Source organism: Schistocerca nitens, chromosome 10 (assembly GCF_023898315.1).
Source record: "Schistocerca nitens isolate TAMUIC-IGC-003100 chromosome 10, iqSchNite1.1, whole genome shotgun sequence".
NCBI classification, from domain to species: Eukaryota; Metazoa; Arthropoda; class Insecta; order Orthoptera; family Acrididae; genus Schistocerca; species Schistocerca nitens.
The window spans coordinates 130,506,693-130,534,221 of record NC_064623.1 but is presented as its reverse complement, the minus strand read 5'-3'; the positions used below and the strand labels follow the sequence as shown (position 1 = coordinate 130,534,221).

Sequence of the window (27,529 nt, the reverse complement as noted above, 5' to 3'; positions counted from 1 at the left end):
CGGCTACTGCTGTAAACTCAAGAGCGAGCAGCGCTTTTGGTGGGGGAAGTGGCCTTTCCCGGAAGAACGCTGCCAGCGGCCTACAGGGGCACCCAAAATCTGTTGCCCGTAATCGGTCTAGCGTTGTAAATCGGCGTGCAGTGACATACGTCGTTTCTGTTCGTGGGATCTTAGTTGTCAGTGTCTGTGAGTTAACTTTGTACACTTACTGATGTACTTCGATATCCGGAGGTGATGGATAATCGTCTAGCATTGCAAGAAAATATGCAGAATACTAGGAAGAGGAAGTATTTGTGGAGTAACGAGCGTTCGATTGTCTCTAATGTTATTACAGCTTGTATTAAACAGGCGACCCAAAAAGAACTGTTGGCTAATATTACCAGTCCCAATTAAAGGGCCGAAATCTATGCAAACGTCAGCCTCACCCAATAGGGCACATAAGTAAGGAACGGAAAAATAAGCCGCATGGTTTACTCGAAACGCCACCAAGGAAAACTGATAATTTTGGGACGAAACCCATCGTTATAGTTTCAAAATCACGTAAAACCTTTGATGCTTGTGGAACACTAAATCTGTATCTCGGTTATTATTCACCTGTTCCTAAGACATATTGCTTAAAACATGTGCGCAATAGCTATTCTAAACACTGCTGAAATTTTCTTCGAAACATGTACACCGATTCTGAACTTGTATGCAAAAAGCTTGACATTCGAGGTGCTTTCACATATTCATTTTTATTTTTTGGTAAGAACTTTATTCGTTAATCTACAGTAATGTTATCATCTTCAAAATATTCCCCAATACATGCTATACACTTATGCCAGTGGTTTTTCCCAATTCCCGAAACACTTCAGGAGCTGTTTCTTCGGGACAGTTTATACGTCTCTTTAACTGTGCATTTTTAATCTCATCCATGCCTGTAAAACAGCTGTCTTTTAAGGTCTGCTTTGAAATGTTTATACCACTTGTCTGCCCTCGGTTTACTCATAATAGGCTCACCAAAAGCAATATTTACTATTTCTAAAAATTTCATACACTTTATTCCTTTCTTATAACAAAATTTAATACAGATTCTCTAATTTATTTTTATACAAAACAAATAATCGTTGATGCTACCAAAACACATGAAACCTTTCTGACAGCTAACAACAGAGTAAATACCCAATATGCATATGGGGGACTGATGACCTTCGCTGTTTAGTCCCCCTTACACATCCCAACAACCACCACCACCAATATGCATAACATTGTACACATACTTTTGAGGCATGTTTACAAAGACAGTGACGAAAAAGTAGTGCGAATCGGACTAATACAACACACAAAATTATAAATGTCTGCTTACTTTTTAAACACTCTTCGTGCTGCAAGAATTGTTCAGTTTCAATGTAGTACTCAAAGAAAACTTCTACCTCTTAGTAGAAACACAAAGTAAGAAAAGGCCTTAAATTGTACAGACTGATTGCATTATATGGGGTTCGTTTCACGAATAGCAATAGAGGAACATACATTCACATGAACAGGCATTCGGTTCTATGTTTGTAGTATAATCCTGACTTCCGTTCTTATGTTAATAATATTTACTCTATGATGTGTTTCGGAAGAAGCTATGGTTTTTTGTATTCTTTATGATCTTAATGCATTTGTCTAAAAATGAACGCAGCCGAGACGTATCTGTAGGTGGCGTCGCCACAGATTTAAAGCGCGCGCAGTGGCAGGGCCGGTACTACGTTGTGAAACAGCCTGTAGAAGCGCCCTGTGACGTAGCTGGGTTGGCAGAGTGGGGACTCGCTCGCTCACTCTTCAGTTTACCGACAGACTATACGACGCCCGCTTCGGCAACGAAGCAACCAGGTGCCGCGCTCCTTGCTCGCACCCAAACGCCAGCTGCGACCGGACCTAGGCGCACCCGCCTGCAATATGATATCGAAGCGTCTGTTTGTTGCGGAACGGGGGGCAGGCGTGAGGTACCTCGTCGACACGGGTTCGGACCTCTCGATATTCCCCCGTTCTATGTTACGAGACCACAGGCGGGTCGAGGCACTCTGCCTTACAGCGGCGAACAATTCCGCTATTAAAACTTACGGCACACACAGCCGCAATACAGATCTAGGCCTACGGCGCACGTTCTCGTGGACCTTTACCGTGGCCGACGTCAATGAGCCGATCCTGGGCGCAGACTTTCTCGGCCACTACGGGCTGCTAGCCGACACCACAAACGGCCAGCTCATCGACGCCACAACGAATGTAAAGATAGCGGGACAGCGCCGGCAGGCTGCATACTACAGCGTTAAACCCGTGAAGTGCCCCGGACCGTACGCTGACATTCTTGAGCAATTCCCCGACCTCACCCGCCCAGCCGGTGCACCGAGAGACATCAATCATTCGACGGTGCACCACATAATAACCACACCCGGTCCCCCCACATCATGTCGCCCACGTCGACTCGCGACGGACAGACTCGCAGCAGCAAAGGCAGAGTTCGAGGCCATGCTGCGGCAAGGCACCGTGCGACCATCGAGCAGCCCCTGGTCATCGGCGTTGCATTTAGTGCCCAAAAAAGACAGTTCGTGGCGCCCGTGTGGGGACTATCGCGCCCTTAATTCGCGAACGGTGCCGGATCGATACCCAGTCCCACACCTTCAAGACTTCAGCTACGCCTTGGCGGGCTGCGCGGTGTTCAGCAAGATTGACTGCGCAAAGGCGTACACCCAAATTCCGGTGGCGCCCGAAGACATCGAAAAAACAGCCATCGTAACGCCCTTTGGGCTTTTCGAAAGCCTGTTTATGACTTTCGGTCTTCGGAATGCTGCCCAGACTTGGCAGCGGTTCCTGGACGGCGTCTTGCGAGGCTTGCCATTTTGCTTCGCGTACCTCGACGACATCTTGGTGTATTCCAAGTCGCCCGAACTCCACCGCCGCCACTTAACGACCGTCTTTCAGCGCCTGAGTGAAGCCGACATCGTTATTAACCCCGCTAAATGCGAGTTCGGCGTGACGGAAATTGAGTTCCTCGGCCATTTAATTACGCCCACCGGATCGACACCGCTACCGGAGAAAGTGAAGGCAATACAGAACATGCCGCGACCGCAGACGCACAAAGAATTACGACGTTACCTCGGCATGTTGAACTTTTATTGTCGACAGCTGCCCAATGCCGCAGCCGTACAAGAGCCGCTGACTAAGGCGTTACAAGGTCCTACCTCAAAAGGAAAGACCCCCGTGAATTGGACAGACGCAATGGAGCAGAGCTTCACGGACTCAAAAAGGAATCTCGTGGAAGCGACGCTGCTCGCGCACCCGGTACATGACGCGGACTTAGCTGTAGTCGTGGACGCCAGCCAGGCCGCCATCGGCGCGGCGTTACAACAGCGCGTCGGCGGGAGTTGGCAGCCTCTCGGTTTTTTCTCTAAAAAGCTTTCCGATTCGCAACGTGCTTGGAGCGCTTATGACCGAGAGTTGCTTGCGGTGTATGCGGCGGTGAAATACTTCCGATCGTCCATAGAAGCCCGACAGTTCACCATTTTCACCGATCACAAACCCATTACACACGCGTTCGAGAACAACCACACTAAGTGTTCACCGCGCCAACTCCAGCAGTTAGAGTACGTGTCGCAATTCACGACTGACATTCGACACATTTCGGGGATAGACAATATCGTCGCCGATTGTTTGTCCCGAGCGTGTGCCGTTATTTCACCCCCTGTGAACTTTGAGGACGTGGCCCAAGTACAGGAGAGTGACGAAGAACTGCACCGCTTCCGTCACGACACTTCCAGCGGCCTGCAACTGGAGCTGGTGCCTGTCCCCGGCTCCGCACGGAAGATTTGGTGTGACACCTCAACCGGCACGCACCGACCGTTCCTCCCGGGGAAATTCCGGCGCAGTTCCTTCGACCGTGTCCACGGACTGTCACACCCCGGCACCAACACCACTGCGACGCTCGTGGCTGCGCGTTTCGTCTGGCCCGGGCTTCGGAAGGACTGTCGCGAATGGGCGCGCACTTGCACCCCATGCCAGCGCGCCAAAGTCGGGAGGCACACCCACGCACCCGTGGGCACCTTCCCGGACGCGACACGCCGATTTGCGCACGTTCTCGTGGACCTCGTCGGCCCCCTTCCTCTCTCACAAGGCAAGCGGTGGACCGCTTCACTCGCTGGCCGGAAGCAACGCCTGTCGCGGACGTCACAGCCGAGACCGTCGCCACCGCATTCGTCGACAGCTGGGTGGCACGCTTCGGATGTCCCAGTCACGTGACAACTGATCGCTGCCGCCAGTTTGACTGCGCGTTGTTCACGCACGTCGCCAGACTGTGTGGCACCCGGTTGCACAGGACAACCAGCTACCATCCGGCGTCGAATGGCACGGTCGAACGGTTCCACAGGACTCTCAAAGCCGCTCTAACTTGCCACGACACCTCATGGACAGAGGCGCTTCCACTGGTGCTGCTCGGCCTGCGAGTCACGCCGAAGGAGGAGATCGGCGCGTCACCTGCCGACCTCGTTTACGGGCAATCTCTGACAATCCCGGCCGATTTTGTCGAAGATGTAAGACTCCCACGCGACGCCGTGGCACCCACTCTGGCGGAACGTCTGCGCAGTCACACGGCCGGCCTCCGAGCGCACGCACCGACGCGGCACGGCACCGGGAAGATATTCGTCCACGCCGATCTGCAGCGCTGCACGCACGTCATGTTGCGTACCGACGCAGTACGGCCACCTCTCCGACCGCCCTACAGTGGACCGCACCGCGTGATCGCCCGAGGAGACAAAACGCTGGTCCTCGAGTGCAACGGAAAGCCGTCGACAGTGTCAGTCGACCGCGTCAAACCGGCCTACGTCTTGCCCGCTCCATCAGCCACGCATTTCTTCGACCCGGCAGAAGATCTGATCACGTACGACACTCCCTCTGCCAGCGGTCAGACGGAACCCGCACCCGGAGCCGCCGGTGACACACAGCTGCAGCCTGCTGTCATCGCGCCGCCACGTGCGCCTCCCTCCACCACGCCCAGGCAGCTGGTACGGCCGCCCGGACCGCGCCCACCACAGGCGCACCGGTCGCCCCCACCACAGCCGCCAGCGGACTACGTCACGCGCGCCGGCCGCCGCGTCCGATTCAAACGGCCGTGCTGCGTCGCCAGCGCGCCACGACACCCAAACCGGCAATCACGCGCCCGAGCCGCCGAACGCCGTCAGAATTCGGCGCCCACGAGCCGCCGCCCGCTGTAGAGACCCGACCTCCAGCTGCAAGTGCCTTCGGCCGGTAACTCCAGTCGAGCCCCGGACACCGTCTCCTGCGTTCGTCACAGCTCCTGGACCCGCGTTCGCGTCGTTTGCCTCCGCCGCGTCGGGCGTTGAGGCCCGATCGGCATCCGCGCCAGCTTACCGCATTCACTTCGCCGTCGAGCTCCGGACATCGCGCTCCACACCGCCCGGCTTGTCCGTAGCAGCTCCCGGACCCGCGTTCGAGTTCCGACGGTACCGCACTCGCGCAAGCACCTTCGAGACGTCACCACCAATGACCCGCAACGCGCGCCTTCACGCGCATCGCTACGGACAGTCGCAGCCAGTGCCTGCTGCCGCTGTCACTAGCCGCCAGCGCGAGGACACGCCCACCGCACGCTCGCCGGTCCGGCGCGCTGACGTCACGGGCCGCCGCCCTTTCGACACTGACCGACCCCCCACCAAAGCTGCCTCACTGCCATCACTCAGCGCGCGAACTTAAACACACGCGCGCCACAGAACGATCGCCGCGTTTTCGCAGCTACGGAGCTCCGCTCTCCTAGGAGGGATCTGTGTGGCGGCAACACCGTCCAACGCACGAAGGGCTGAACTACGGCACTGCCGACACAAGTAGGGGCAGCTGTACCGTTACGCGGAATTTCGGCAACGGTGCGTCGCACACCGGACCGCACGGGAACAAAGCTGCCACCAGTGCGAGCTAGTCGACGCGACGCGACACACGTCTCCCCAGTTCTTCCGCCGCGGACCACGTGCGTCGAGTCGACGTGACTCCGCCGTAGATGCGTACGCGCGGTCGTAAACGCAGTCGCCGTTAAATTGTCTTTCGCTTCTTCGCGGACGTTACGGCGCCTCCGGTCGCGCCAAGAGCAGAACATCCTGTGACGCGGCCTTTTGTCTCGCTCGGTCCACGCGGTCGCGCCACGGCCCGTCACTGGAGTGTACACCCTCCGGGATCGGTGATCGAGCCGTGCCGCCAGTGCAACGCGCCTATATAGACGGACATTAGCGAAGTATATTATTTGTCATTTATTGTAACGGCAGGAAAAATAAATGTGTCCTGTCCAGAAACCGCTTTAGACGTTTATTGCCGCAAAGCCTCTCCCATGAGCATAGTGCGTGGGCGCGGCGATAAATGCCGGTTCACTGCACATGAGCGACTGTAAGCGGAGATACAACACGTTCCCGCTTCACAGTCATCTGTACAAAACACTCTGCAAGAATAACAGACACTTCCTTTCTATAAATAAATTAACAACAGCTTGCTCCGTTACACACTATTACTACTCGCAGAACGCGGGTTACGTATCGTATTCCTATTACTAAGTACTGATGCTATCGAAGTCTGCGACAGAACTGGGCCGACCACCGATGGGTAGCTAATTAAATCAGGGCTGACAGGGGGCGCTGAACTCTGTCTTCCTAGAGATATGGTGCTGATCGCTCTTGGTGGTACTGATTAACTCTATATAGTCGGAGGATTGATACTGTTTCCCCTAGTGAATTCTTAGTAAATGGTTAAAGCGTTGAACGTTTAACGTAAGGAGAGAGATCTGGCTATTTGATAGTGAGGAGTGGGTTAAATATTTATTCGAAGCGAGTGTTATGTTGTGTAGACAGTACGGAGATCAGATTATAGTCAATAAGTCGTGATTGTAAACGGATCTGACCTCACTGGTTCTCTAAAATCGTATTAGTGTCCCAGTCCGCAGATTCATTTATGACTGAGTGTTGCTATAATCACTTGGGATAGGAATTTGGTTCACATTGATAGAATCGAGTGATCGACGTGGAGAGTTATGGAATTATGCACTCGTCGAGAGAATAGTGTGTTGCGTCATTGTTGTAAAAACGGTGACTGGTTTTCGCTTTGCGGAATAGAAACCTATCTAGCGACGATTGGTACTTTGTTGGCACTAACGAATTTTAGGACATGATGATTAGTCGTACAATATTAAAATCGTTCACTCATCGACAATATCTTACTTTAAAAGTCGATTAATAATCAGCTGGAATCTTTTACTTATCACCTTCAAGGCTTTTTCTTTGTGACAGGTGGCCTTTAAAGTAGGAAAAGATAGGTAGTTATTAGCCAACACTGGAAGAGATTTAATTTTGTTCTTATTATTAAGTGTATGGCACAAAATGGTTGTGGCAAGCATTTATTTTTTTATTTTCAGTGTCGAATAGCATTCTTGCGGGTTAGTATTACTTTCAATCGTTCATTACCGGACACAGAATTCAAATAAAGCAAAGGTGTGTTAAACTGAAATAAAATACCGACTCTTAACTTCAAAGAAAACTGATGATGATGTTTTGTTTGTGGAGCGCACAACTGCGCGTACAAAGTCCCATTTTTTTCACAGTCCTATCTAGCCATTGTCACGAATGATGAGGAAGACAACACAAACATCTAGACCCCGGGTAGGGAAAATCCCCAAGCCGGCCGGGAATCGAACCCGGGATCCAGAGGCAGCAACGCTAGCCCCTAGACCACGAGCTGCGGATAAAGAGAAATGAAAATATCCCCACTACAAGAAGTACACTAAAAGACCTTTTTCTTCCTGATGAAATAAAGGGAATTTTACGAATTGAAATAATAAGATTCATTACAAGGGATAGTACTGGACACTACCATACAGATATTTTCTTCGATGCTAATATTTGAGTTTGTGAAGTTCAAAGATTTAGCACTTTAACATCATGTCTGAGATACTGTCTGAAAATAATTACTACTGAAGTCCAGAAACTTTCAAAATAGCTCGTTTAGTTTAAAGGCAGGAGATGTGAAGACTATAGTTCTGGATTATTTATTTGAAGTCTAAATAGATATGTAGCAAGGACATTAATTTTTTTACGTGAAAAAACAAAAACAATCTGCGGCGAGGGAATATTATATCGCAGACTGAACAACCAGTTACATCTCTGGATACTAATTTGACGCCAGATATAGTATATGAAAATTAGGCTTCCTTAACAGAGCAGTATCGTAAGTAACAAGTTATTTACCTGATAATTAATAATAACAAAAAATCGCAAGTATAAAATGTTTGCTAGCCTTGTGATCAGTCAAGTCGTCTTACGTCATTTCAAGGCAGGAAACGATGATACAAATGGATCAACGGACGTAGACGCATTTTGTGATTGTAATTATTTTTGAAGATTTATTTATCAAAAAGATTGAGTATGATAAGTAAATTCGTTGAAATTCATAACATTTGCTAGATAACTGCAGATACCTACTGTGAGGTTTTTGTTGTGATAATAACGACAGTGTGGTGCACGCAAACTTGTTCATTATGTGCCGAGAATTCATTTTAATTAGTGATCATCATAAAGGTATATTACGTGCGTAAAATCAGAAAAAGTACGTAGCGTATACATCGACGTGCAGGCTTTAACCGTAATATTAGGATCGATTCCAAACTTACGATTTTATGCCTACAAAGAAAGTGTGCAAGAACTGTTATATCTTAGTACTGTCGATCCAGATGCGTGCGCATATAGGATTGCAAGAGTTTAATAACTTAATAAGTAAAATCATCTTACGCCGGAACGCAGTAACTTTAGACGAGTTTAATAACTTAATAAGCAAAATCATCTTATTCTGGGACGCAGTAACCTTAGACGAATAGTCAGGGCATTTCCACACAGTAACAATTTCGTTGTGTGTAGGAATTAGTAGCACATTGGGTCACACGGTAGGTGGTGACTTATAGACTGCTTCTTAAATTATAAGTGGTATTTACTGTAAGAAGCGTACACTGGTATAAGTTTTGTATAATTTACTACTGCTTAAAGTTAACCGCTTCCCGAATTCCACTCTAGGTAAAACAATACAAGAAGGGTTACCGACTAAGATCTGCTCCTAGCTACTGCACAAGGAGGTGTTGGACCGCTGACAGTATTTCTTTACTTGCAGTAGACCACAAGGAGTAACGTTGCCTGTCAAAATTGTCGCTTCTGCGTATTAAAACATGAAGTAGCGACAATTTACCACACAAATATTACTACGTAACTGTTGTTCCGTCACATTGGATCTACGACTGTATTTGAACATGACTCGAATTTTTCGAGCCGTTTCGGCCACAGTCCAGGAAATCTCAGATTATGTTCGATCTTTTCATAATGCACTGTGGGTTTTAGTAACAAAAATAATTGTGAAACACGGACTGAAATATCTTCCAAGGTGCAGCTCACGCGTAACAACAGCAACTAACAAATAAAAAACTTCAATAATGATCTGTTCAATTCTCGAGCTTTCGCTCGTCCTGCCATCTAGTGAGATGTAATGTTCTCTCTCCAAGACAGGTCTTGCCGCTGTGATTCATTCTCACGATACAAATTACTGTTACTTTATTACGATACATTTCGGTTGTTCGACATTTAATTCTTGATTAACAGTCTCCATTGTTTCATCTGAATGTTGCAGTCTTGTGTTCAAACTGATTAAAAGCTGATAAAGTTTTTGTCTGTTATTCTATTATGTGACCAGGGATTTAACTGCTCACTTACAACCTATCATTATTGCCTCTCATAGACAAATAAAATATTTTACTGAGCTCAGTCAAGTAATACTTCTAGACGATAATAGTATCTTCTTTGTTACCTTTACTTAAAAATCAACATAAATGTTTATCTATCCTTACAGATCGCTAGTGTATGAGAACTCGTATTGAAAATTTCTTCAAACGCAACAGGAGTTTGTGCAGTGGTAGGATTTAATGCTGTTTACTCCAGTGTTTCAAGAAATTGCCAAATTTTAAGCAGAGCCACAGCTTTTTGTTGTGGCTAGTACGTAGTTTCTTGCCTCTCTCTTGCACTCACCCTAGTCAAATGTCACTTGATTGTTCGAACTAGCTCGATACTGATCAAACGCTGAGGTGTCTCAAGAAAAAATTTATTGCCCGTTCGAATGCGAGTATCGTTTGCCCAGCCCTAAGTGGAACAGTGTGTTACGTAAAGGAAGTGCAGTAAGTAGTGACCACTAAATTATGACCACGAAGTAGTTATGAGGAGAGCACGTGGCTAAGAGGAAGCAATATCGCGACCAGTGGTCAATTATGAAGTAGCCACAGCATTAGATTCAGGGAACGGTTATTGTTTACTTCAAGAAGAGTTATGGGTAAATGCATGTAAAGTGTAGAGGCTAGAGTACTTTGTAACTTCTGTGTGTATTTACAACAATATCTGGAACAAATGGCTGTTAAGTACAGGAAGAGGTTCCAGTAAATTTGTGGACTGAGGATATGCAATATACACAGTCATTACTGTCGGCAGTAAACTTGAATGCAGGTTCTTTTGCTTGGTCTAGTGTGGTTTGCAGAGAAAAAAGTTGTAATGATGGTGAACTTAAGTTTTTTCTCTTTGTTTTTCAATCCTGGCAGTAAGGAGGGAAGTGAAGGCAAAAATAAAACAATGCCATATCGCTGATGAGGTACTACTATGTTTGGGTAATATAATAATGCCGAACCGGGCCGCCGCTCCACAAGTTCTTTAACGCCACTACGCCGATTTGCGAGTGAATGATGATGAAAGTCACACAACACCCAGTCGCCTCGAGGCAGAGAAAATCCTTAACCCCGTTGGGAATCGAACCCGGGGCCCCCTGCGCGGGAAACGAGAACGCTACCGCAAGACCACGAGCCGCGGATTTTCGGTAATAATAAGAAACTGCTCTGTGTGGATGGAAAAAGACTTTGTTGTCTGTGCAAGACGTTGTGGGGCGGTGGGTGGAAAATTTCTATATATTGTTGTTGCCATTCTCAACACAGGCTCTCTAACTACAATGTTGGAAACCAGAAAGTGATTAACAAAAACGTGATGCCTGTAAATAAAGTTCACTGTGCCCACACAATGGAAAGCATATGAATTCTATATATCGTGAGTAGGCTGCTTCCCTACAACGTGACTGACGTTTAATAAAGAACAGTGCGAGGGGGTAACCAAGAAAAAAGCAGAATTATTTTTTGAAAGCTATATATTTTCAAATCGTATACAAAACAATCTTATCGCCTTCAAAATACTCTCCATTACAACTAATACATTTCCCCCACGGGTGCTTCCACTCTTCGAAACATTTTTTGTCGTCATCTTTAGAAATGGCTGAAAGCTACTCCCTCGTTTTTTCTTGACTTCATCAGTGTTGTGTAATCGGTGCCCTTTCATGCCCATTTTTATGCGCGGAAATAAAAAAAAACGTCGCTCGAGCCAGGTCAGGCGAGTAAGATGTGTGGGTCAGCGGAACCGTACCACTTTCAGCCAAAACCTGAGAGGAATGGCTGTGTGTATAGGTGCGTTGTCGTGATGGAAGAACCAGTCTCCTGTCTCTCACAAATCGGGTCTTTTTTTAAGAACACGGAGCTCCAAGATAAGCCACTAATCTCTAACAGTTTATCAATTATCTGTCGACCATCTATGAGCACAAGCTCTCGAAATTTTTCAGTGTTTTCGTCGATTCGGGAGTTGATGGACGTCCAGAATGAGGTTTGTATCAATCGACAAGGCGCCAGTTTTAGATCGAGCAAACCACTCGTAAACTTGAGTTTCTCCAATAGAGTCATCTTGTTAAGTTGTTCTCAACATTAAAACAGTTTCAGCAGCATTTTTACCAAGTAAATAACAAAATTTCACACCTGCGCGTTGTTCACTTAACATCTTCAACTTTTGTAGTCCTGTCTTCCTCAGTTGCGTGTAATATTACGGTATATTGATAATTTTTACTTATGGACCGTCTGACAGCAACTGAATAAAACACAATTTTAGTGCCATACGCGTTTCGCCTTTATTTTCTGCAAGGCATCATCAGTGGCCTGGAATATGTACATATGTTAGCTATTTTATTTACATTTTTGTCACTGTGCCTATAGGTTATAAACAGTTCTGGTGGTTGCTATTTCTTATTAAGTAGTAATGTTTTGAACTGTACTTACAGCTTGCGTGGACAATTTCTTACATACTACGCTCCTGTTCCATTTTTGGTGTTGTTCTTTGTGGTGTCACTGCCAGACACCACACTTGCTAGGTGGTAGCTTAAATCGGCCGCGGTCCATTAGTACGTGTCGCCACTGTGTGATCGCAGACCGAGCGCCACCACACGGCAGGTCTGGAGAGACGTACGAGAACTCGCCCCAGTTGTACGACGACGTTGCTAGCGACTATACGGACGAAGCCTTTGCTCTCATTTGCCGAGAGACAGTAGAATAGCCTTCAGCTAAGTTCATGTCTACGACCTAGCAAGGCGCCTTTAGCCTTAGATAGCTTGTATCTAAAGAGTCTCACTTGTATCGCCACAATCTCCAGATGTCTCATCAAGAACGATGTATACAAAGGAAGGATTAAAAGTTCAGTACTCCAGAAGATACGTACTTTTCTTTATAGGATTCATTAAGTCTCCTGTTTCAGACCTCACTCCATCCTTCGTAAGTTAGCGCGTGCATCTTGGCCGCCTCTTTCAATTAGTGTGCGTAGTGTTGGCAAGTCTGCCGACACAACATTCTTCTTCTTATGAACGCCAATTTGCGTTTTTTTCCACATTCCACAGCACTATGCACTGAACGCTTGTTTTAATGCAAAGTTTTGGTTTCTGTTGCCGACTGTCAAATGTTTTTGCCAAAGATCGAAACTTATGAGTGTAATTGTTGAAGTATCTCTGGTCTGTTCGTTTATGCATTTGTGTGTGCGTTTGTGTATGTGTGTGTGTTTTTTTTTTTTTTTTGCTCTGTGTGTGCGGGTGTGTGTGTGTGTGTGTGTGTGTGTGTGTGTGTGAGTGTGTGTGTGTTTGTGTGTGTTTGTGTGTGTGTGTGTGTGTGTGTGTGTGTGTGTGTGTGTGTGTGTCCAGATGGTGTGGGGAAGAGTTTTCTTGTTTTATGTTATCACTTCCTTTATTAAGTGTAGTAGGGAGCTTGTGCTGATGTGTGTTTGTTCATTTATCACATGTTTGTTTTCTGCTATGGCTTTCTGGATGTGGAAGTTTTCTTGTGTTTGTATAAGATGTTTGTCATGGTTGCCTATTCTCATTATTTTCATTTCTTGTTCCATGTTTGTAGGATGATGGTTGTAGTGTTTAAAATCCTCTGCAAATGTGGAATGGTTTGTTTCATACTTCCAACATCTGATATGTTCTTTGTATCTTGTTTCAAAATTCCTGCATGCCATGCCTATGTATACTGCATCACAACTTTGACAATCAAGTTTATATATTCCTGATTGTTGGAATTTGTCCCTCTTGGTAGCTGGCTGGCTTAGGTGTGATTGAAGGGTTTGCCCAGGCTTATATGCTATTTTGAAGCCCTGTCTCTTTAGGATGTTTGCAACTCTGTGTGTTAGTTTATGTGTGTAGGTCACGGTGTACCATCTGGTTCTTTTCTATGTGGTGTTGGCATTGTGTGTGTTTGTTGAGTGTGTTTGTAAGTTTCCAGTTTGTGAGTTCTTTTGTATTCTGGAAATGTTGTGTTTGTTTTTTATTACTGTTTTTATTTTTTGATTGAGCCTGTGTACCACATGTGTGTCATACCCGTTGTTCCTAGCTATTTGTATGATTGTACTCATTTCTTGTTCATAGTTTCTCTTGCTGAGTGGGATTCTGTTTAATCTATGTAACATGTCTCTTAGTACTGCAAGTTTCTGGCTGTGGGGGTGGTTGGATGTGGAATGTATTATTGTGTCTGTTTTCTAAAGATGTTAAATGTATGTTTGCCATTTTCTTGTTTAATTGTAATGTCAAGAAAATTTATTTGATTTTCTTTTTCTTTTTCAAGTGTGAATTTTATGTTCTGATGAGCTTTGTTTATTTCTGAATGGAGTTCATCAATTTTTTCACTTGGCTCATCTACCAGACAAATAATGTCATCCACGTATCTGTACCAATATATGATTTTGAAACATTCATTTGTGGTTATCTTTTCAAATATCTGATTTTCTAGGTGACTGATGAAAATATTTGCTAGTGTTCCTGATATAGGGGATCCCATGGGCAGTCCATCAGTTTGTAGATAATATTCTTTCTCAAACTGAAAGTAGTTTTGTTCAGTTGTCAGTCTGAGCATATCTGTTATTTCTTTTATTGCGTCTGTGGTGAGGTTGCTGTGGGATGAGAGATTTTGTTCTATGATTTCTATTGTTTCTGTGATAGGGATGGAGGTATACATATTTTCTATATCTAATGAAATCAGTGATGCTGTGTGTGGTACCTGTATGTTCTGTATGTTTTCTATTAGGTTTCCTGTGTTTATCACTGTTCTGTTGTTTTCTACTTTATAGTGTTTTGTAACTAACTTTTGGAGGTGTTTGGCTATGCGGTATGTTGGGGCTTTCTTGAAGTTGATAACAGCTCTCATTGGCATTCCGTCTTTATGTACTTTCGGTTGACTGTGGAGTGTTGGTGCTTGTGGGTTTTTCTGTGTTAAGTAGTATTTCTGTTTGTCTGTGAGTATGTGTTCAATGTTTTTCAGTGTTCGTTTCACATTTGCCTGGAATCGTGTAGTTGGATCTGACTTCAGTTTTAGTATGGCATTGGTGTTTATGTATTCCTTGGTTTTTGTGATGTATTGCTCTTTATCCATGAGTACTGTTACATTTCCCTTGTCTGCTCTTGTTATTAATACATTATTGTTTGTTAACTTTTGTTTTTACCTTTTCATAGTGGCTGCTTCTGTTTGGTTGTTCTTATTGTGCGTCAGCTGTGTTTGTTTTATTATGCCTTTTATTTCTTCTTTTACTAGCTCTCTTGTCAGTCCTATGTTTATTTCACAATTATTTTGTTGTTCTTCACGTGTAAGGATGTGTTCAGTTTCTACTATGAGATTTGCGATGTACTGATTGTTCACTTTGCTATTGGTGCAGTGTTTCAAACCTTTTTGCAAGAGCATTTTTTCATTTTCGTGTAGTTCTGTCTCTGTTAGGTTAACTAAGCGTGGATGGAATGTGTGTTGGAGTTCATGTGGTTTCACATTTAAAATGTAAACGTATTTTTGCGTCTTTTTTACTGTTAGTTTCATTATCTTCTGTTTATGTTTGTTTTGTAAATGTTTCATTGCTGTGTATGTGTTGTGTTCAGTTTTTTCTACTAGTGCCATGAAAACTGCGGCGTTTCTTACGTTTTTTACCAATCCTAGATGAGTCTCATAGAGCATCATGTTTAGGTGCTGTTTTTTCGAATAGAGCATCTTAATTTCATGTAGTAACCAATATCGTTCTGCAAATGATTTCGACTTTTGTGCCACTGTAGAACTGTTTTTAACCTTTACATTAATGTAACTTGGAATTAAATCGTTCTTTTTGCATGTTTTGTTGAATTTTATGTGCTGTATCGTCTTATGGAGTCTCAGATGTATTTTCTTGAACCTGTTGTACACGTTGACAGGGAATGCTTGACATAGCTGTATTGACATCTTCAACTCTTGTAGTCCTGTCTGTAGTCACACCTAAGCCAGCCAGCTACCAAGAGGGACAAATTCCTACAATCAGGAATATATAAACTTGATTGTCAAAGTTGTGATCCAGTATACATAGGCATGACATGCAGTAATTTTGAAACAAGATACAAAGAACATATCAGATGTTGGAAGTATGAAACAAACCATTCCACATTTGCAGAGCATTTAAAACACTACAACCATCATCCTACAAACATGGAACAAGAAATGAAAATAATGAGAATAAGCAACCCTGACAAACATCTTATACAAACACAAGAAAACTTCCACATCCAGAAAGCCATAGCAGAAAACAAACATGTGATAAATGAACAAACACACATCAGCACAAGCTCCCTACTACACTTAATAAAGGAAATGATAACATAAAACAAGAAAACTCTTCCCCACACCATCTGGACACACACACACACACACTCACACACACACACACACACACACACACACACACACACATACAAAAAAATTATACCACACAAAAATACAGACACACACACACACACACACTCAGCATAAAAAATATATCTCACACCAAAACACATACACACACACACACACGCACACACAGAGCAAAAAAAAAAAAAGTTAAATTAATATCACACCGAAACACACACACACACACATACACAAACGCACACACAAATGCATAAACGAACAGACCAGAGATACTTTAACAATTACACTCATAAGTTTCGATCTTTGGCAAAAACATTTGACAGTCGGCCACAGAAACCAAAACATTGCATTGAAACAAGCGTTCAGTGCATAGTGCTGTGGAATGTCGAAAAAAACGCAAATTTGCGTTCATAAGAAGAAGAACAACACCAAAAATGCAAGAGGAGCGTAATATGTAAGAAATTGTCCACGCAACCTGTAAGTACAGTTCAAAACAGTACTACTTAATAGGAAATAGCAACCACCAGAACTGTTTATAACCTATAGGCACAGTGACAAAAATGTAAATAAAATAGCTAACATATGTACATATTCCAGGCCACTGATGATGCCTTGCAGAAAATAAAGGCGAAACGCGTATGGCACTAAAATTGTGTTTTATTCAGTTGCTGTCAGACGTTCCATAAGTAAAAATTATCAATATACCGTAATATTGTTCACTTAAACTTGTCGTCATAAAACAGCTAAACAAGAACAAAACAGTGTTAACAAATACAGTCACTGCAGATAAACAGCACAAGCCCGGTGAACACAGGCGGAACTGAACTGGAATTGAGTTGCGCTACGCACGCCTCGCGGCACGAATGTGTACTACACAAGCTCCGCCCACGGCAATGTTATTCCCGTTTTTTGGGTACCCCCTCGTTTAAGCATATATCGGCCGTGAGAGTATAAGGTGCTGAAAAGCTTGATTGGTGTAGTACATGAGAGAATCACGGGACCAGAGAAAGAAGTATGGGTGCCAGATTATGTCAGTGTTCTAGGCTTCTAGGACAACTAAAGGTAAATGTCGTGTGACTAGGGCCTCCCGTCGGGTAGACCGTACGCCAGGTGCAAGTCTTTCGATTTGACGCCACATCGGCGACTTGGGCGTTGATGGGGACGAAATTAGGATAACACAAAACCCAGTCTCTGACGGGAGAAAATGTCCGACCCACCTGGCAATCGAACCCGGGCCCTTAGGACTGACATTCTGTCGCGCTGACCACTCATTTATCTAGGACAACTGAGATAGCAACAGCTCCTGCGGTGAGCCAAGACTATGTGATGTAGGTGATAATGTTTACTGATGATGCAGTGGGAATTATTTGAGTACACATTGATGAGATGGGTAATTGAAGGGGTGGCAGAAGGCCGTAAGAGTAAGTGAGTAACACGGAGGTTTATAGAAATTACTGGTACCTGTATTTTATTATTGCAGGACCAGAGAAGCAACACATTTTTGTTTACCGTTCCATGCTTCATGCTCTTCTGGGGTTAGTTTCTGTCACACTCTTGCAGACATTATATCAAAAAAGGATAAAATATGAATTAGGTACTGGCCAGAAAGCTAATATTAATCAGAGAAAGATAGAATTCTACCGCGGCAGTCCACAGTCTTTTTTTTTGTGGATGTCACCTGTTTTGACAGTATTAGCATCCAAATAAAAGAATAAATCACCATTCTGCCATGCACTGGAGGTGAAGAATCGTTTTCAGTGCCATAAATCACTGCACTGGCAAAGAGGGAAGGCGCACTATCAGTTTTTTATAACTTTTTTTGTGTTGCTGACCGAAGTAAACATGAAAACGTACAAAAACAGAGGTTTTTTGCTATTCGACTAGCACTTAAAAGTTGCTCTGGCCTGGAGAGGAGTCAAATGTTAAATAGCACACTGTTATCAAATGTTATTTGTAACATTACATCTAGTAGTTTCGTTAAATAATGATGTATGCGTCCGCCCCCCCCCCCCACTTCGGAGGGGGGATGGGGGACAGAGAGTAATAGAAGGGGGGCGCTGGCTTTCATTGAAATCTTTGCATTTCATATTGCAACAGACATCCGCCGAACAAATATTGTTAGCATCAGATTCTCCTTTCATGAACCAAGTTAGGAAGCTGCCGCATCGGTAAATAAATGTCGTGTCTGTAGGGCCTGCCGTCGGGTAGATCGTTCGCCAGGTGCAAGTCTCTCGATTTCACGTCACTTTGGCGACGTGCGCGTCGATGGGGATTAAATGATTAGGACAACACAACACTCAGTCCCAGAGCGAAGAAAAATCTCCGAGCCAGCCGGGAATCGAACCGCGGCCCTTGGGATTGACAGTCTGTCGCTCTGACCACTCAGCTACCGGGGGCGGAGACAGCATCGGTAATTCGCTGATTTATTTCGCAAGAACTTATCAGTAGTTCCCGTCAGCAGGAAATCTGAGAATCAGACCAAACACGCAGAGGTTTAGTTGCTTACGAAGCATTTACCAATCACCAATGACAATAAACCACTGGACAATGTGACTGCCACTTCTTTACAGCGCTGACTTCAAAACCAGATTGTTAATCATAGTCACTGTGACGGTCCACACGATTTCAGCCAGGCTTCCGAAACCAGTCGAAGGTAGTACGTAGGCTAGAAGCTGAGTACTAGTGCATGTTCAGTGGAAGCAGTCAAGTGGATTGAAAATAAAGTAATCCAAGTTCCTCCATTGCCATGGATAAATGGAAGATTCGCAGTGGGGACAAGAGATCCCACGGTAGGGATTTACCGAGTGCCTTCTCCTTCGAAAGTATGCGATTCTAATAAGGAAAATGATTCGAATTTAATCAAATTCACGAATCTTGTGTGTCTTTCTCTGTTCTTATCAGCAATGTTAGTTTTAAACCAAAGTGCGTAAACATCGAGTTGATAATCTGGCACTACAGTTTAGCAGCACCAGTTTGAATAACGAGGAAGATTGTAATGTATTTTTTATTTAGCCACCAATAGCTTGAAGAGTGTACAACTAAGGAGACACCTGAAAAAAAAAAACCATCCAAATCGTATGAGTGAAACCCTCGAATTTTTACAGCGTAATTAGCAACAACTAAAACGAAATTCCAGATTCCTCAAAAACCAGGTATTAGCTTCTACGAAAGCACTACGAGCATTCAAGATTTATCGTACTTAATTGCAATATGCAAATCAGCAACCATTGTTTGTGAGAAATTACTTCTTCCCACAACCGTCGAAATACACGAAGAACGGTTTGGCGCGAGTGTGGAATCGATACCACTCTCAGATGATACCGTGATCGTCATAGTAATGCTATAACGTGACATGAAAAAGTAAGTACTACCACATCTTCATGATAGCCCAAAATTCCCCCTGCGACTTCATGACAGTACTGATACAGGAAATCTTTCCCAGCTTCTTGTTTTTGTTCGCTAGTGTTACGAACGCGAAATACACGAGGATGGTCTATTTTGTAAATCTCTGAAAGGGGGGACCGCAGGCGAAGATAGTTTCTTTTCTGTAAATTACTTTTTTGCTGACAACAATCTGTGATGGACAAATTGTGTTGTTACATGTAACGATGCGGTAGCAGCGTTTACTGGAACTGAAAAGGGGTTCAAGGAAGAGTGCGCCATTTCTACTTCTGTAAAATTCACACATTTCACGGTACACAAGGATGCATTGTCTTATAAAGTAATACGAACGGAATTAATGAAGTGCTCAACCATGCAGTCAGTGTTGCAAATTTTGTGAAAGCTCGAGCTTTAAACAGTAGGCCATTTTCCGTCTTTGTGAGGAGATGGGTTCTAATCATGCTCGCTTCTATCGCACGCGGAAGTACGTTGGTTGTCTCGTGATATAATTCTTCGTCGAGTTGCGGATCTGAAGGATGATGTCCGTCTTTTGTTGTTGAACAGCTGAACCGACGTTTATGAGAAACTGAATGATCTTAACGTATCACTTCAAGACAGAGATACTAATATATTTCTAAACAATAAAGTGCTTGCGTTTAAGAGAAGACGTGGACTTTTGAAAATACAGATGGAGAATAGCAACTGCGAGATATTTTCTCTGAATTCGTGAAGAGGAAAGGACTTGCATCTAGGCAAAATTAGTAGAATTGGCGTAGTATCTCAAAAACCTTCGTCAACAATTCAAGGACAGAGTTCCAGAACCTTCATTTGAGTAAGACTGGATCCACAAACCGTCAGATCCTACACCATTAACCACACTTAAAACAATAGAACATGAGGAGTTAACAAAACTCTCAAGTAATAAAACATTCAAAATACTAACGCAAATTCCTTACAGACGAATGGAAAAACTGGTAGAAGCCGACGTCGGCGAAGATCAGTTTGGATTCCGCAGAAATGTTGGAACACGTGAGGCAATACTGACCCTACGAATTACCTTAGAAAATAGATTAAGGAAAGGCAAACCTACATTTCTAGCATTTGTAGACTTAGAGAAAGCTTTTGACAATGTTGACTGGAATACTCTCTTTCAAAATCTAAAGGTGGCAGGGGTAAAATACAGGGAGCGAAAAGCTATTTACAATTTGTACAGAAACCAGATGGCAGTTATAAGAGTCGAGGGGCATGAAAGGGAAGCAGTGGTTGGGATGGGAGTGAGACAGGGTTGTAGCCTCTCCCCGATGTTATTCAATCTGTATATTGAGCAAGCAGTAAAGGAAACAAAAGAAAAATTCGGAGTAGGTATTTAAGTCCATGGAGAAGAAATAAAAACGTTGAGGTTCGCCGATGACATTGCAATTCTGTCAGAGACAGCAAACGACTTGGAAGAGCAGTTGAACGGAATAGACAGTGTCTTGAAAGGAGGATATAAGACGAACATCAACAAAAGCAAAACGAGGATAATGGAATGTAGTCGAATTAAGTCGGGTGATGCTGAGGGAATTAGGTTAGGAAATGAGACACTTAAAGTAGTAAAGGAGCTTTACTATTTGGGGAGCAAAATAACTGATGATGGTCGAAGTAGAGAGGATATAAAAAGTAAACTGGCAATGGCAAGGAAAGCGTTTCTGAAGAAAAGAAATTTGTTAACATCGAGTATCAATTTAAGTGTCAGGAAGTCGTTTCTGAAAGTATTTGTATGGAGTGTAGCCATGTATGGAAGTGAAACATGGACGATAAATAGGTTGGACAAGAAGAGAATAGAAGCTTTCGAAATGTGGTGCTACAGAAGAATGCTGAAGATTAGATGGGTAGATCACGTAACTAATGAGGAGGTATTGAACAGAATTGGGGAGAAGAGGAGTTTGTGGCACAACTTGACAAGAAGAAGGGACCGGTTGGTAGGACATGTTCTGAGGCATGAAGGGATCACAAATTTAGCAGCATTGGAGGGCAGCGTGGAGGGTAAAAATCGTAGAGGGAGACCAAGAGATGAATACACTAAGCAGATTCAGAAGGATATAGGCTGCAGTAGGTACTGGGAGATGAAGAAGCTTGCACAGGATAGAGTAGCATGGAGAGCTGCATCAAACCAGTCTCAGGACTGAAGACTACAACAACAACAATAAAACATTCGGAAATAAACTTATAGCAAAGTTTCTTAAAAACTTCTAAATGCAGATTCGGAATGATGAAGGACAGTGGACACGTTATTACTCTTCGCATTAACTTACATGTGTGAGTCAACATTTTTCGCAACGGTATTAAGACAAAATACGGGCCTCGAATGCGCCTGATCGGGATCTGCTAGTTCCTGTTTCAGATATACACCAAAACTGGTTCTGCTTTCTTCACAAATTCACGTATACACATCACAGTAAACGTGCAAATTTCAGAAACATCCCGAATTTTCATCGAGTGCAATTTTGCTCTTATTTCCTTTTTGGATGATCAGTTTGAATATAAGTGTTTTAATTGGCATTTAAAAGTTCGCTGTTCTATCGTCATTTGTACGTCGTAAAATTTCACATAATATAACGTTTTAAATAAATTAGATGCAATGTAGACGGAAAAAGCTAAGCTTTAACTAATAAATTTGTAAAAAAAAAAAAATGCAGTGAAATGAAGACTTTGTTCAGATCTAATAACACACACAGTCGTTGTTATTTATAAACTAGAAGTAACCGTTAAGTTTCCTCACCTTTGAATAACCCTAATGTGTGATAATTAAAAACAATGTTCGATACGTTCGAAGGGCAGTCTCTAATTTTTATTATTATTGTTATTGTTGCAACTGTTAGTTGCAAAAATTAGAGCGAAGTAAGTGGAGTGTTTCTGTGCCAGGGACGAGAAGTGCTGAGGAGGACAGAAAATTAGGAGGGGGAGGGTAAAATAATTTACGGTTCAGAAGGAAAGCACGACGGAAAAAGTTTGAGAACTGCCGGTTGAGCAGACTAGTCTCAGAATATTGAGATCTGTACTGCCCTTAGCGAGTAGTCTACAGTTATATTCAGGTATAGTTATATGCAGGCATAGAAGCACGTAGAACGACGTGAAAAATCATAATCCACCCAGCGAACTTACGTTTGGAGATACCGGATCTTGCCGCGTGACACTAACTGCGAACTCACACAACGGCCGCCCCGCCCGAGTCTTCGTCAGCGGCACTCCGCGCATGCGCGGTGCGGTTTTCCTCTTCGATGCTGATTCCTGCTACTGCGTGGCGCGAGGCAACAGCAGCGGCAAGCGTTTTTCCGCGGCGGATCGCGGAATAGGCGTTCCCATCTGGAAGCGGCGGAAGATAGCGGTAGCCAATGACGGACCGCCGCTGAGGTACGCGCCGTGCATTTGATTAACTGTACCGTGAATCTACAAGAAGAAAGACGAAGTAGGGTCAAGACACAGCAATTCTTTACTTTCTTTACGACGTACTCCTTCACACATTTCATTATTCGTGTTTCCTTATTTTGCCATAAACAGATTTGATGATTAACGTTCATGATTGTTCACTATCTCATTTAGAAAACCGATCGCCCCAGTGTTGAGTGGTACTTAAGATAGGTAAATAAAGTAGTGAAATCAATGTGAAGTGAAGTAGAAATTAGAAAATAAATGAAAAACTTAGTTTAGTTTAGAAGAATTACACACTGGCAAACTGCGGACAGAGCAGCAGTGGCAACGTCCGGTGCTTGCAAGTCAGCACGTTCAAGAGAAGCCATCGCCCTCCCCACATAAGCGGACACTGTCGATTCAGCCGTCAGGGCATCGCCAGACCAGCTCACGTGTTTCTCAATTGTCACATGTGATCACAGGCCCTCGCATACATTCCAAGAGCCAATGACCCACGTTAAGAAGATTCTTCGAGAAGCTTTTCAACGTGACAGAAGAGGCAATGACCAGCTCACGTGTTCCTCAGTTGTCACATGTGATCAAAGGCCCTCGCCTACATTCCAAAAGCCAATGACCGACGTCAAGAAGATTCTTCGAGGAGCTTTTCAATGTGACAGAAGAGGCAATGACCCTGAAGTCGTTCACCTTCAGTGAACTGAAGTGAATAAATACGCGAGATGCAGTGCGCCCGACAAGATTGTTTCAGTTCAGTTTTGGTGCTGAAGACCGTAATGTAGGAAGAGACTACATCGTACACAGAAGCACCAAGTCCGTCGCTGTGATGGAATAGCAAGCCACAGCCTCGCCGCCAGAAGACAGAAGTTAAAAGGTATTTGAAGACTGATTTTTATGTACCCGGGTGACTCTAGAGGACGGGAAGGAGACGGCCTCACATCAGCAGTCACCCGTGAGCTGGGGATGAAGATCTGACAAGACTGGCAAGCTGGAGTCCGTTGTTCGAGTCCGGGACGCTGGCCTTCCCCCGCCGCGCCGCTCCGCTGGCCGACGCACAACACTGCCACACGCGGCCTCACAGAGAAGAGGAACACTGGGACGCCACATCCAAGGTATCACCATCCGATTCACGACTTCGTTCTCAATAATTAAACGGGCCACAGCACGTGCGCATCTCCAGCCTACTGGGCGAGACGGCGACATGAGATACACACAGCCAGGCGTAATCAGACGCCGCCGCTCACGCAGCATGAAGGCTTCGCAAACGACACAGACGCCGCTCTCCGAGCCAGAACAATCCAGTAAGGAAACCGTTGTACAAATCTTCAATAAAAGTTATCTTATGAAAATGCTGTTTCATTCTACCTCATACTCGAGCGTAGACAGAACCCACCCTGCCCACATGTTGTTAAGAGAGGAAAAGTAATTTATTTAGTGTTTTTCACCCTGACATAATGCTTTAGAATCAAATGCCCTTTGCAGTAATGCTCATCCTGACAATTGACTAGCATCAAAAGAGAAAACCCAGTTACATTAGAACAGAAACTTTATTGTTTTTTTTTTTTTTCATACTAGCTTTTAGTATTGAAAATTGCAGTCCTAGACGCAGTTTACTATAACGATAGCACTTTACCTGTTATGTGGTAGTCATGTATTTATAGCTGAAAATATCTGACAGTTGATCCTCGGTACTTTCTATGTTAAGTTCATGTATTTCAACCACTCTGTGAGTGTCAGCTATTGAAACTGCCAGTAAAGTAGTATCACAAAACTCAGCTCCATCTCTAAACTGGCAATAACATTATCATTACCAAGACAGACATAACGTTAACATTCACACCACAGTGATACAAATGGTTCAAATGGCTCTGAGCACTATGCGACTTAACTTCTGAGGTCATCAGTCGCCGAGAACTGAAAACTAATTAAACCTAACTAACCTAAGGACGTCACACACGTCCATGCCCGAGGGAGGATTCGAACCTGCGACCGTAGCGGTCGCTCGGCTCCAGACTGTAGCGCCTAGACCCGCACGGCCACGCCGGCTGGCACGGTGATACAGGTTTACATGCCTACCTACACCACAGATGATGAACTGATTGGAGCAATGTACGATAAAAGGGATTATTCAGGTAGTTAAGCGAGACAAAAGTTTAAAATGTGATGAGAGTATGGAATTCGTTTGCAGATATCGGAAGAGAAAATAGTAGGAAAAGGTAGAGTTGGGGAAATGGATGAAAGGGGCAGCCTCCTGATTGAATTCTGCGCAGAGCACAATTTTATCATCGCCAACACTTCGCTTAAGAATGATGAAAGAAGGATGCATATTTGGAGAAGAATTTTCGAAACTCGATTTTAAATTGTAATCCATTTCCCATTGCAGACGCTGACCGAGGATATTTTATTGGATATGAAATGCAGTTACAATTCAAGAGACCGTAAACGATAGCAAATTGAGGATATGGAACCTGAATAATTTAAGACCCAGCGTTTTTCGATAATCTTAAAGGGACGATTAGGCATCGACTAACTGAAACAGAGGAAGGAATCCACTACAGTACGATTGAATATCTTTGAGAGTGGAAGTGGTCAAGGCAGCAGAGAATGTAAATGGGAACAACTTACAGTAGAAATCCTTGGATAAAACGCGATATATTGAATTTAATTGTCAACAGCAAATAAAGAAGGCCGTATGGAACAGAAATTCTAAAACATGACATTGACCGAAAGTCCAAAATCGCAACTGTGATTTTGCGCTTGGAAAATATATACGCTGAAATTAAAAAAGATCAACAGGGAACAAAACTTTGTTCAAGAGAGAACTGTCAAGAGCTCATTTGCCAAGCCAGACCTATGCAAAGAAGAGAAGGCTGGAAGGTGGAAGGAGTACTCGTATTTAGAGAGGGGAGGGAGAGGGCTTATACAAGCTAACATTAGCACAATGTTAGATTCCTGTGAAATTTCTGAACACGCGAGGCAATACTAATACTACAACTTAGCTAATTAAGCAGACTGAAGAAAGGGAAGCCTTTGTTTATGGCATTTTTATATTCAGAGAAAGGTTATGACAGTCTTAACTGAAAGAAACTCTTAGATACTCTGGTGGTATCAGCGGTAAAACACAGAGACACAAGATATCTGAAACTTGTACAGAAATCACACTGCAGTTGTAAAACTTCAATGTCTTCAAAGGGATACAGTAATTGAGAAGACAGAAGTAGGGGGGATATAAAATGCAGACTGCCAACAGCAAAAAGAGTGTTTCTGGAAAAGAAAATTTTTTGACATCGTATAGATATTTAAATGGTTGGGTAGTAGTTTATGAAGGTATTTGTGTGGTGTGTAGCCTTGTGTGTAAGTGAAATTTGGCCAATGAACAATTCTGTCAAGAAGACAATGAACGCATTCAAAACGTGGTGATAAAGAATAATGCTGAATATTAGGTATGTAGATTGTATAACTAAATAGGTACTGAATTAAACTGCGGAGGAAAAGAAAATTGTGGCACAACTTGTCTAAAAGAGGAAATTATTGACAGGCCATATTCTGGGGCATAAAGGAATCATCAGTTTGGTCGTTAAATTGTAGAGAGAGAGACCAAGGCTGGCCAACGGTAAGCAGATTCGATTGGCTGCAGGATGCAGTAGTTAACGTAGAGACGAAGAGGCCTACACAAGGGAGAGTGTCGTGGGGGCACTGTATCAACACAGTCTTCAGGCTGAACCTCACAGCAAACGAAACAGTGAGACGAATGTATTTCTTGTTAATGCAACCCTGTAGCAGTATTTATTGCCAGAATATTTCTTTAATATAGCCCCTAGCACATATCACTTGTGATGTATATATGTATGCACCTCTATTCCCCATTACAAACAGCTTTATGTTAGGGAAAAGTTACAACTTGAACGCAATTTTCTTATGGCGACTGTCAGCAAATGATAAAGTTGAATTACTGTTTTGGCCTCTCTGACCAACCACCAATGATCGGTTACGTATTATCCATGATTTTCGAATCCACTGGCAGTTCTCGAACAGTGTAGAAGTCATCGATGACAAATGTATCGTAATGCAGTACTGCATATGCCGCCATACGTTTTTTGTGAAGTGGAAACTTTTCCACTGACTTCAAATATCATGTGACCATTCTCAGGCATATTAAAGGATGCACTAATGTCGTATAAAATTATTTTTAATTGCCGTTTGCGTTGGTAAAGCAAGTTAATCAAAAAATAAGTACAGCATTTTGGTAACCAAATATCGAATCGGAAATTTGATCATGATATCTAAAGTAGTAACTATGAAACCAATTATTATTACTTCTCCTTCATAACTACTTGCAGGACCGGAATCAATGAGACTTTAAGGATACTGAAGACGACGCACAGAATATTATATTTGGTACTTTAAACCAAGGTGTTTGACACAAAGATTCGATTAGGGATTTAAAATCGTTCGGGAAAAGAAATCAACAAATCAGAGGCAAACTATTCTGTCTGTGAAGACTATTTCAGCCATGCTGGAAAGATTAATTGGCAATCTGGAGTTACTACTTCTAATTATGAAGTATTATAAACGCTGCAAATAAACAAAATGTCTTTAGGTACAACGAAATAATTAATAACAAGTTTGTTTGCGTGGTCATAGTCCGCAGCAACACACAGGAATATTCGC

The 27,529-nt window shown here is 43.6% G+C and overlaps 1 protein-coding gene across 2 annotated transcripts in view; it reads right to left on the bottom strand.

Moving 5' to 3' along the window:
* The window catches only part of LOC126210142 (uncharacterized), a 120,393-nt gene extending 97,681 nt beyond the window's left edge, over nucleotides 1–22,712 (bottom strand). Inside the window, exon 1 of one of the 2 annotated variants that reach the window (XM_049939291.1) lies at nucleotides 22,598–22,712. The gene's annotated coding sequence lies outside the window, so the exon portion shown is untranslated. The remainder of the gene's footprint in view (nucleotides 1–22,597) is intronic. The other variant, XM_049939292.1, reaches the window with a different exon arrangement.
* Nucleotides 22,713–27,529: the final 4,817 nt, after the last annotated feature.